The sequence below is a fragment of the Opisthocomus hoazin genome, unplaced genomic scaffold (assembly GCF_030867145.1).
Source record: "Opisthocomus hoazin isolate bOpiHoa1 unplaced genomic scaffold, bOpiHoa1.hap1 HAP1_SCAFFOLD_131, whole genome shotgun sequence".
NCBI classification, from domain to species: Eukaryota; Metazoa; Chordata; class Aves; order Opisthocomiformes; family Opisthocomidae; genus Opisthocomus; species Opisthocomus hoazin.
In genome coordinates, this window is record NW_027448928.1 from 187,209 (window position 1) to 198,568 (window position 11,360).

Here is an 11,360-nt window from a genome sequence, read left to right on the forward strand (position 1 = left end):
GGGACGGTTGAAGAAGCAAGGAGGGTTTATTGGCTTCTCTCAGTTTAGTTTTGCAGTCGCCATGGGACCTCGACGAGGTTTGTTTCGAGTCTCTCTGCGGCTGACAGGGAGCTATGACAAAGACACAAGAGATGAAGCGCAAACCCTCCGGGCCTCTGCATCTGAAGATGGAGGGCCAAACGTCAGACCTTTGAACCTCAAAGGTGTTAAGGCTTGTATGTGAAGAGCTTAATGTTCTTTTGCATTTAATTTTGCTTTTTTCTAACGGTAGGCTGTAGTTGGACTCTAGGGGGCATTTCTGAATGGAAACAAGACTTCTGGAATTCCTAAGCTATTGGTCAGCATTGGGGTGAATTCTACATTACGTTTTTTGTGGATGCAGAGGAACGAGCCGTGTGCCAAAGGGTGACGGATGACAGGCAAGCGGAGCATTGTAAGAAGGTGGGTTCGCATGTGATGTCGGAGGGAAGATGTGACCGGTGGCTTTAGGACTAGCTTTTGATTTGTGGGTGTTGATTTTTAATTTTGAAGGCGCAAAGCGGGTTTACGGGCAGCAGAGGTGACTGGGGCAAGGTGAGCCGTGACTAGCGGCCTGCAGTAGCAGTTAATATTCAGGTGTCTTATTGTCGGCGAAGCTACAAGCTTTTGCAGGGGCCCTTAGCATTGGACTGGCGTTTGAGGTGAGCCAGGGCATTAGCGAGGAGGAGCATGGGGCGGATGATTTCTCAGCAGCGCAATGGTAATTTTGTGTCTCTTGGTATCTTGGGTTAGCAAGAGCGATGAGGACCGCAGCGTCCCATTCTGGACGCAGCAGGTGAGCCGAGAATCCCGGTGCTTCTGAGGACGGGGATGTTATAGAAGGTGTTGTGTTGGCCAGCGTGATGCTTACTGTCAGAACTGTTTGTGGGTTTTCTTTTTTTGCAGAGGAGGAAGCGGAACCTGGCGACTGCAGGAGCGTCCCAGATATCCGATGCGTTTTCTGATGAGGATGGGTTTAGAGCCGTGTCCCTCTGAAAGCAAAGTAGAGGGATCGGGGCCCGGGGAGGGTCTGGAGGGAGGGGACCACGGTTGGGCATCACAGGGAGGGCTTGTGAAGTTAGCATAGGGGAGCGGGCCATCCTGGGACAGGCCCCTTTGGGCCAGTAAAGGGAAAGGGTTTCTCTTAAGCCCCGGCGGGCAGGGCGGTTCCAGCCTGTGTCTGTGGCGTTGTGTTGTTTGTGTGGTCCGTCTTATGTGTTGTAAAAATTACCTGGGTCTCCAGTTCTTCATTGGTCTTTCTGCTCAACGAGCACCTTGGGCACATCAGGTGCCATCCCTAGGGTCTCGAATGCCTCTGGTCAGTGACATATTGTCAATTGGGCAATTCTTTTATTTCCCTGTGAGCGTAAAGTGTGGATCGGTGTCACATCTCGCAAGTCTCTGGTTGGTTCTCATTTGAGGTGTCATTCCTGGGCCGCATCAGCCGCTCTCCTCTCTACCGGTCCATTTTCATGGATGGTGGGACTTCTTCCCTGCATCCTTACATTCTTAGGTCTTGAAGCCTGGCTTCTCGTGCATCCATCATCTCTGTGTTGATCGTAACTTCTTGTAAGGGCCTCTTGCATTGTCTGTTTTTCTGGGGGTGCCATAGCACCTTGCTCTGGGCCGTCGCGGCCCCGTAGGTCTTCTTGCCCGACAGCATCTCCTGTCGGGGAGTTATTCTTCTTGTGGAGGAGAGTTTTCTCTCTTCTTTGAATCACATTGTTTGTGGTGGTGTGTGTACTGTTGGTCTGTGCCTGTGCGTTGGCTTGGAGCTGCTCTGTCCAGGGGTGTAAAGTCAGGGGTAGAAGGAATAGCGATAGGAAGCTGCGGTGAATATGTCGATAGGCCTAGACTGTTGCAGCAGAGGTTGGGCAGCGAGCTCGCAGGGAGCAGCCATCGGCAGGCTGCGTGGTCTGTCATTTGAAAAGTGGTTAGAGGAGGTGGTGGGAGCTGCATGGGAGGGGTCGATCAGCAGCAGCAAAGGAGCTTGAATCTGGACAGCGTTCTGGCTTGTATGTGTAGGGCTTAAAGTCTGGCCCTTTTTTCATTTATTTAGCGGCAGGCTGCAGTTGCACTGTAGATAGTATTCCAAAATGGAATCAATACATCTGGAACAGTTAATGGCCTGAGCAGCATCCAGGTGACTTTCATTTTTTTTTTTTTTCAGATGTCAGGGGACAAGATGAGCACAGAGGACCAATGGAGGCATTGAACAGACTGATCTATGAAGGCGGATGGGTGCATAGCATCAGGGGGAGGATGCGTTTGGTGGCTATGTGACTGCATTATGGTTGGTGGTTTTTTTCCCCAATGTTGTAGGTGCAAAGAAACAAGCAAAGGAGGATATGGGCACCAGTGGTGCCTCGGTCAAGGAGAACAATGGGTAGCAGGCTACAGTAGCAGTTATTGTTCTGGTAGGGTTTGTCATTGAAGTCATCAACATCCATTATTTGTGGTTTTTCAGGTGGTACCAGAGCCTTGAGGTGGCAACATGTAAACGGCAGGAGCGACACAGGCAAGCAGCCAAGGTGAAGGAGCAGGAGACGGGAATCGGTGCGGGCAGGCTGCAATTTTGGCAGTATCTCAGCATGTGTCTTCTACTCTGTTTTCTTTGTGGGTGTCACACGGTCTCAGACGTGCAAAGCAGCATGCTGACAAGCGTTCTGACAAGGTGAGGCTGGCATAGGTCGGATCAGTGTCTCAGAGCAAAGTATCATACGGCACCTCAATGATGCGTATCTCTTTTGGTTTTGCAGGGGCTGTGCAGCCCGCCTTTGGCAATAGACCAGCGTTTGAGATGAGCTGGGGTGGCGGCGAGGAGGCACCTGGGACAGGTGATTTCTCAGCAGTGCAACGGTAATTTTGTGTCTCTTGGTATCTTAGGTTAGCGAGAGCGATGAGGGCCGCAGTGTCCCATTGTGGTCCGAGCAGGTGAGTGGAAAATCCCAGTGCTTCTGAGGGGGATGCTATGGATGGTGTTGTTGGCCGGCGTGATGCTTACTGTTTTTTTTTTTTTTTTTTTTTGCAGAGGAGGAAGCGGAACCTGGTGACTGCCGGAGCATCCAGTTAGGTGATGCGCATTCATGTTGAGCATGGATTCAGACCCTGGACCCTCTAAAAGCTAAGTTGAGGGACTGGGGAGGATCTGGAGGGAGGGGAACATGTTTGGGCATCACAGGGAGGGCTTGTGAAGTTAGCATAGGGGAGAGGACTGTGCAGGAGCGGGCCCCTTTGGGCATGTAAAGGGAAGGAAGGGGTTTGTGTTCAGCCCAAGTGGGCAGGGCAGTTCCAGCCCGTGTCTGTGGTGCTGTGTTTGTGTCGTCCGTCTTCTGTGTCTTAGACCTTACCAGGGTCTCAACATCCTTTTTGTTCTTCACAGTCAAGGAGCACATTATGCACATCAGGCACCACCGCTGGGGTTTTGAATGCCCATACTCATGGGCACAGTGCCAATTGGGCGTGTCTCTTCTCGCCTTAGAAGTGTAAAGCATGGATTGATCTCACGCCTCGGAAGTTTCTAGTCGGTTCTCTTTTGCGGTGTTCCAGGCTGTGTCAGCAGGTCTTCTCTCTACCAGTCCATTGTCATGGACTGTGGGACTTCTTCCCTGCATCCTTACCATCTTAGGTCTTGAAGAAGGGCTTCTTGCACATCCATTGTCTCCATTTTGACCGTAACTTCTTGTAAGGGACCATTGGGCTCTCCTGTTTTTCTGAGGCTGCTGTGGAGCCTCCTCGCTCTGGGCCATTGCGGCCCTGTCGATGTCCTTGTCCAACAGCGTCTCCCGTCAGGGAGTCATTGTTCTTTCAGACAGTTTTCTCTCTTCTTGAATCCTATTGTTTTTGGTATTGTGTGTAATGTTGGTCTGTGCCTGTGTGTGCTTGTCTTGGAACTGCTCTGCCCAGGGCAACCAGGGAATCCATAAATGGCAGGGGCAGAGTGGGTGAGCAGCCAAATAAAGGAGCAGGAGATTGGAATTGATGCAGGCAAGCTTTGTTTTTGGGCAGTATCTCAGCATGCGCCGTTTGCTTTGATTTTATTGCAGGTGCCGCACATATCCTCAGAGGGGCGAAGCAGCATGCTGACAAGAGGTCTGAGAAGGTGAGGTAGTTGTGTGCCGGGTCAGTGTGTGAGAGCAAATTATTGTGCAGCAGCTCAGTGAGGGGTGTCTCTCTTGGTTTTGCAGGGGCTGTGCCGGCCGCCTTTGGCATTGGACAACTGTTTGAGGTGAGCTGGTATGGCAGCGAGGAGGAGGGTCGAGCGCGTGACTTCTCACGGGCATAATAGTAATTTTGTGTCTCTTGGTATCTGTTGCAGCAGAAGTGATGATGGTAAAGCGTCCGACTCTGGAACGAGCAGGTGAGCAGAGCACCCGGGTGCTTCTGAGGAGGGGGTTGGCGTTGGCCAGTGTGATGCTTCCTGTCAGCACTGTTTCTGGCTTTTTTCCTTTTCAGATGACAAAATGGAACCAGGCGAGTGCAGGAGCTTCCCAGTTAGCCAACGTGCTTTTGTTGAGGATGGATTTAGACCTCTGACCCTCCAAAAGCTAAGCCGAGGGACTGGGGCTGGAAGAGTTTGGAGGGAGAGGAACACGGTTGTGCATTGTGGGCAGGGCTTGTAAAGTTAGAGTAGGGGAGAGCTGTGCAGGAGCGGGCCTCTCTACGCATGTAAAGTGAAGGGGTTTCCCTTCATCCTTGGACTAGTATGGGCAGGGCAGTTCCAGCCTGTGTCTGTGGTGCTATGTTGTTTCTGTGGTGTCTTCTCTGTTGTAGACCTTCATCTGTTCTGGATGTCCTTGTTGCTCTTTGCACTCAAGAAGCTCATCAGGTGCCTTGGATGCCATCTCTAGGGCCTCAAATGCCTGTACCTATTGGATAGTGCCAACTGGGAGGTTCTTTTCTTGGCTTACAAATGTAAAGCATGGATCAGTCTTGTGTCTTGAAAACTTCTGGTCAGTTCTCTTTGGCGGTGTCGTTCCAGGCTGTGTCAGCAGCTCTTCTCTCTACCGGTTCATTGTCATGGACTGTGGGAGTTTTTCCTGGAATCCTTATGCTTATAGGTCTTGAAGACAGGTTTCGTACACATCCATCATCTCCATTTTGACCGCAACTCCTTGTAAGGGACCATTTGGCTCGACTGTTTCTCTGGGGCTGCCACGGAGGCTCCTCATTCTTGGCTGTTGCGGCCATGTCGGTCTCCTTGTCCGACAGCTTCTCTCGTCCGCCAGTCATTGTTCTTGCAGAGAGTTTTCTCTCTTCTTTGAATCCAATTGTTTGTGGTGTTGTGTGTAATGTTGGTCTGTGCCTGTGTGCGTTTGGTTTGGAGCTGCCCTGCCCAGTGGCATAGTCAGGGGTAGGTGTCATAGCGATAAGAGGCTGTGGTTAATAGGTTGACAGGCCTAGACTGTTGAGGCAGAGACTGGGAAGTGAGCTCAGATGGAGCGGCCGTCGGCAGACAGTGTGGAGTGTCATTTCAAGAGTGTTTTACAGAGGTGATGGGAGTCTTGTGGGAGGGGCTGATCATCAGCAGCAAAGCAGATTGAATGTTGACGGTGGTAAGGCTTATGCATGGGGGGGCCTTTAAGTTTGGCCCTTTATTCCTTTATGTAATGGCAGGCTGTATTTTGGACTCTAGGCGCTATTAGAAAATGGAATCAATACATCTGGAATTGTTAATGTCTTTAGCGGCATATGGGTGACTTGTTCAATACTTATTTCAGGTGCCAGGGAACAAGAAGGGCACCAAAGACCAATGCAGGCGCCGAGCAGAGCGTTGTTAGGAGGTGGGTTGGCACATGGTGTTGAAGGGAAGACATGATCAGTGGCTATAGGACTGCCTTACAGTTGGTGTGGTGTTTTTTTCCAGTATTGTAGGTGCAAAGCAACGAGTGAAGCATGATATCGGCACCAGGGGTGACTCAGGCAAGGTGAGCAATGAGTAGTAGGCTGAAGTAGCAGTTATTTTTCTGGAGTGCTGTTGTTGGTGAAATTACCATCATCCCTCTTTGTGTTTCCCAGGTGGTACCTGAGCCTCAGCATGGCAACGTGTAAATGTCAGGGGCAACATGGTTAAGCAGCCAAGGTAAAGGAGCAGGAGGTGGGAATCAGTGTGGCAGATGGCAGTTTTGGGCAGTATCTCAGCATGTGTCTTCTGTTTTCTTTTTGTAGGTGCCACACATAGTCCTGAAGGGGCAAAGCAGCATGCTGACAAGAGGTCCGAGAAGGTGAGGCGGTTGTGGACCGGGTCAGTGTGTAAGAGCAAAGTACTGTGCAGCAACTCAGTAACATGTCTCTGTCTTGGTTTTGCAGGGGCCGTGCGGGCCGCCTTTGGCATTGGATAAGCTCTTGAGGTGAGTCGGGGTGGCAGCGAGGAGCGTAGGGCAGGTGACTTGTCACGGGTGCAATGATCATTTTGTGTGTCTTGGCATCTTAGGTTGCAGAGGCGATTATGGCTGCAGTGTCCGACTCCGGAAAGAACAAGTGAGCAGCAGAGCATCCTGGTGCTTCTGAGGGGATTGTTGTGGAAGAGGTTGGTCTTGGCCAGTGCGATGCTTACTGTCAGCACCATGTGCGGTCTGTGATGTCCTCATCTTTTCCTCTTTTTCAGATGACGAAGCAGACCTGTTGACTGCAGGAGCATCCCAGTTAGCCAACATGCTTGTTGTCGAGGATGGATTCAGACTCCCGGCCCTCCAAAAGCTAAGTCGAGGGACTGGGGCTGGGAAGGGTTTGGAGGGAGGGGACCACAGTTGGGCATTGCGGACAGGACTTGTAACATAGTGCAGGGGAGAGGGCTGCGCAGGAGCGGGCCTCTCTGGGCACAGAAAGGGACCGAGTTCCCCTGCATCCTAGGACTAGCATGGGCAGGGCAGTTCCAGCCTGTGTCATCAGTGCTATGTTGTTGTTGTGGTGTGTCTTGTGTCGCAGACCTTCCTCTGGTCTCGATATCCTTGTTTCTCTTTGGACTCACAAAGCTCATCATGTGTCTCCGTGCCATACCTGGGGTCTCGAATGCGTGTACTCATTGGCATAGTGCCAATTCAGGTCTTCTCTTCTTGCCTTACAAGCGTAAAGCGTGGATCAGTCTAGCATCTTTCTGTTGCGGCATCGTTCCAGGCTGTGTCAGCAGCAGCTCTTCTCTCTTCCGGTCCATTTTTATGGACTGTGGGACTTCTTCCCTGCATCCTTATGCTCTTAGGTCTTGAAGCCGGGCTTCTTGCACATCCATCGTCTCCATTTTGACCGTAACTTCTTGTAACGGACCATTGTGTTCTAATCCGGTTTTCTGGGGCTGCCGTGGAGCCTCCTCGCTCTGGGCCAATGCGGCCCTGTCGGTCTCCTTGTCCAACAGCGTCTCCCGTCAGGGAGTCATTGTTCTTGTGGAGGAGTTTTCTCTCTTGATTCCCATTGTTTTTGGTATTGTGTGTAATGTTGGTCTGTGCCTGTGTGTGCTTGCCTTGGAACTGCTCTGCCCAGGGCAACCAGGGAATCCATAAATGGCAGGGGCAGAGTGGGTGAGCAGCCAAATAAAGGAGCAGGAGATTGGAATTGATGCAGGCAAGCTTTGTTTTTGGGCAGTATCTCAGCATGTGCCGTTTGCTTTGATTTTATTGCAGGTGCCGCACATATCCTCAGAGGGGCGAAGCAGCATGCTGACAAGAGGTCTGAGAAGGTGAGGTAGTTGTGTGCCGGGTCAGTGTGTGAGAGCAAATTATTGTGCAGCAGCTCAGTGAGGGGTGTCTCTCTTGGTTTTGCAGGGGCTGTGCCGGCCGCCTTTGGCATTGGACAACTGTTTGAGGTGAGCTGGTATGGCAGCGAGGAGGAGGGTCGAGCGCGTGACTTCTCACGGGCATAATAGTAATTTTGTGTCTCTTGGTATCTGTTGCAGCAGAAGTGATGACGGTAAAGCGTCCGACTCTGGAACGAGCAGGTGAGCAGAGCACCCGGGTGCTTCTGAGGAGGGGGTTGGCGTTGGCCAGTGTGATGCTTCCTGTCAGCACTGTTTCTGGCTTTTTTCCTTTTCAGATGACAAAATGAAACGAGGCGAGTGCAGGAGCTTCCCAGTTAGCCAATGTGCTTTTTGTCAAGGATGGATTCAGACCCCTGACCCTCCAAAAGCTAAGTCGAGGGACTGGGGCTGGAAGAATGTGGAGGGAGAGGAACACGGTTGGGCATTGTGGGCAGGGCTTATAAAGTTAGCGTAGGGGAGAGCTGTGCAGGAGCGGGCCTCTCTAGGCATGTAAAGCGAAGGGGGTTCCATTCATCCTTGGACTAGTATGGGCAGGGCAGTTCCAGCCTGTGTCTGTGGTGCTATGTTGTTTGTGTCGTCTGCCTTCTGTGTCTTAGACCTTACTGGGGTCTCAACATCCTTGTTGTTCTTCACAGTCAAGGAGCTCATTATGCACACCAGGCACCACCCCTGGGGTACTGAATGCCCCTACTCATCGGCATAGTGCCAATTGGGCGTGTCTCTTCTTGCCTTACAAGCATAAATCGTGGATCGATCTCACACCTCAGAAGTTTCTAGTCGGTTCTCTTTTGCGGCGTTGTTCCAGGCTGTGCCAGCAGCTGTTCTCTCTACCGGTCCATTTTCATGGACTTTAGGACTTGTTCGCCCCATCCTTACCATCTTAGGTCTTGAAGCTGGGCTTCTCGCACATCCATGGTCTCCATTTTGACCGTAACTTCTTGTAAGGGACCCTCGGGTTCTCCTGGTTTTCTGGGGCTGCTGTAGAGCCTCCTCGCTCTGGGCCATTGCAGCCCTGTCGGTCTCGTTGTCTGACAGCTTCTCTCATCCAGCAGTCATTGTTCTTACGGAGACTTTTCTCTCTTCTTTGAATCTCATTGTTTGTGGTGTTGTGTGTAATGTTGGTCTGTGCCTACGTGTGTTTTGGCTTGGAGCTGCTCTGCCCAGAGACCTAGAGTCAGGGGTAGGTGGCATAGCAATAAGAGGCTGCGGTTAATAGGTCGACAGGCCTAGACTGTTTAGGCAGAGGTTGGGTGGTCCGCTTGGATGGAGCGGCCATCGGCAGGCCATGTGGCCTCTCATTTCAACAGTGTTTTACAGAGAGGACTGGAGTTGCGTAGGAGGGGCTGAGTGACGGCAGCAAAGCGGATTGTATCTCAAAAGTATTCGGGCTTCTGTGTGGGGGGTCTAAAGTTTTGTCCTTTTTACATTGTTTTTTCTTAATGGCAGGCTAGAGCTGGCCTCTAGATGGTATTCTGAAATCAAGCAATAGAGCTGCACTCTAAGTTCTTGGTCAGCCTCTGGGTGACATGTTTATTAATTTTTTGCAGTTGCCTGTGGACAAGATGGGCACTGAAGAGCCATGGAGGTGGTGAGCGGTGCGCCAAAAGAAGGTGAGTTGGTGCGTGATGTCGAGGGAAGATGTGACCGGTGGCTACGTGACTCCACTTAGTTGGTGGTTTGTGTGTTATTTTGAAGGCGCAAAGGAGTAAGCGAAGTGAGATATCGGCACCAGCGGTGACTTCAACAAGGTGAGCTATGACCAGTGGCCTGAAGTATCAGTTATTTTTCAGGAGTCATAGTGCTGGTGAAGCTATAAGCATCCTTTGTTAGTCTTTTGTAGATGGTACCTAAGCTGCAGCATGGACATGTAAATGGCCAAGACGTCACAGGTGAGCAGCCAAGGTAAAGGCTGGGAGATGGCAGTTGGTGTGGGTAGACTCTGTGGTTTCGGGCAGTATATCAGAATGTGTCTTTTTGCTGTGATGGTTGCAGATGCCGCATGCGGACTTGGAGGGGCAGGGCAACATGCTGACCAGAGGTCCGAGAAGGTGAGGCAATTGTGGGCTGGGTCAGTGTGTGACAGCAAAGTATTGTGCAGCAACTCGGTGAAGCGTATCTCTTTTGGTTTTGCAGGGGCTGAGCGGGCCACCTGTGGCATCAGACAAGCTCTTGAGGTGAGCCGGGGTGGCACTGTGGGGCAGGTAACTTCTCACAGGCACAATGGTAATTTTGTCTCTTGGTATCTGAGGTAGCAGAAGCGATGATGGCTGCAGCGTCTGACTCTGGAACGAGCAGGTGAGCAGAGCACCCGGGTGCTTCTGAGGAGGGGATTGTTGTGGAAGGGGTTGGTTTTGACCAGTGTGATGGTTCCTGTCAGCACTGTTTCTGGGCTTTTTCCTTTTCAGATGACAAAGCGGAACCAGGCGACTGCAGGAGCTTCCCAATTAGCCAATGTGCTTTTTGTTAAGGATGGATTCAGACCCCTGGCCCTCCAAAAGCTAAGTGGAGGGACTGGAGGGAGGGGACCACGGTTGTGAATTGCAGGGAGGGCTTGTAAAGTTAGCGTAGGGGAGATGGCTGTCCAGGAGCGGGCCCTTTTGGGCACGTAAAGGGGAGGAAGGGGTTTTTCTTCAGCCCAGGTGGCCAGGGCAGTTGCGGCCTGTGTCTTTGGTGCTATGTTGTTTTTGTGGTGTGTCTTGTGTCGCAGACCTTCCTCTGGTCTCGATATCCTTGTTTCTCTTTGCACTCACAAAGCTTATCACGTGCCTCCGTGCCATACCTGGGGTCTTGAATGTGTGTACTCATCGGCATAGTGCCAATTCACATCTTCTCTTCTTGCTTTACAAGCGTAAAGCATGGATCAGTCTTGTATCTCTCTTTGGCGGCCGCTTTCCAGGCTCTGCCAGCAGCTCTTCTCTCTTCTGGTCCATTTTTATGGACTGTGGGACTTCTTCCCTGCATCCTTATGCTCTTAGGTCTTGAAGCCGGGCTTCTTGCACATGCATCGTCTCCGTTTTGACCGTAACTTCTTGTAACAGACCATTCTGTTCTAATTCGGTTTTCCGGGGCTGCCGTGGAGCCTCCTCGCTCTGGGCCATTGTGGCCATGTTGGTCTCCTTGTCTGACAGCATCTCCTGTCAGGGAGTCATTCTTCTTGTGGAGAGTTTTCTCTCTTCTTGAATCCCATGGTTTGTGGTGTTGTGTGTAATGTTGGTCTGTGCCTGTGTGTGCTTGCCTTGGAACTGCTCTGCCCAGGGAACCTGTAAAAGGCAAAGGCAGAGTGGGTAACCAGCCGAGTAAAGGAGCAGGAGATCGGGATTGATGCAGGCAAGCTTTGGTTTTGGGCAGTATCTCAGCATGTGCTGTTTGCTTTGATTTTATTGCAGGTGCCGCACGTAGCCTCGGAGGAGCAGAGCAGTGTGCTGACAAGATGTCTGAAAAGGTGAGGCAGTCGTGGGCCGGGTCATCATGTGAGAGCAAAGTATTATACAGCAACTCAGTGAGACGTCTCTCTCTTGGTTTTGCAGGGGCTGAGTGGGCCGCCTTTGGCATTGGACAACTGTTTGAGGTGAGCTGGGTCGGTAGCGAGGAG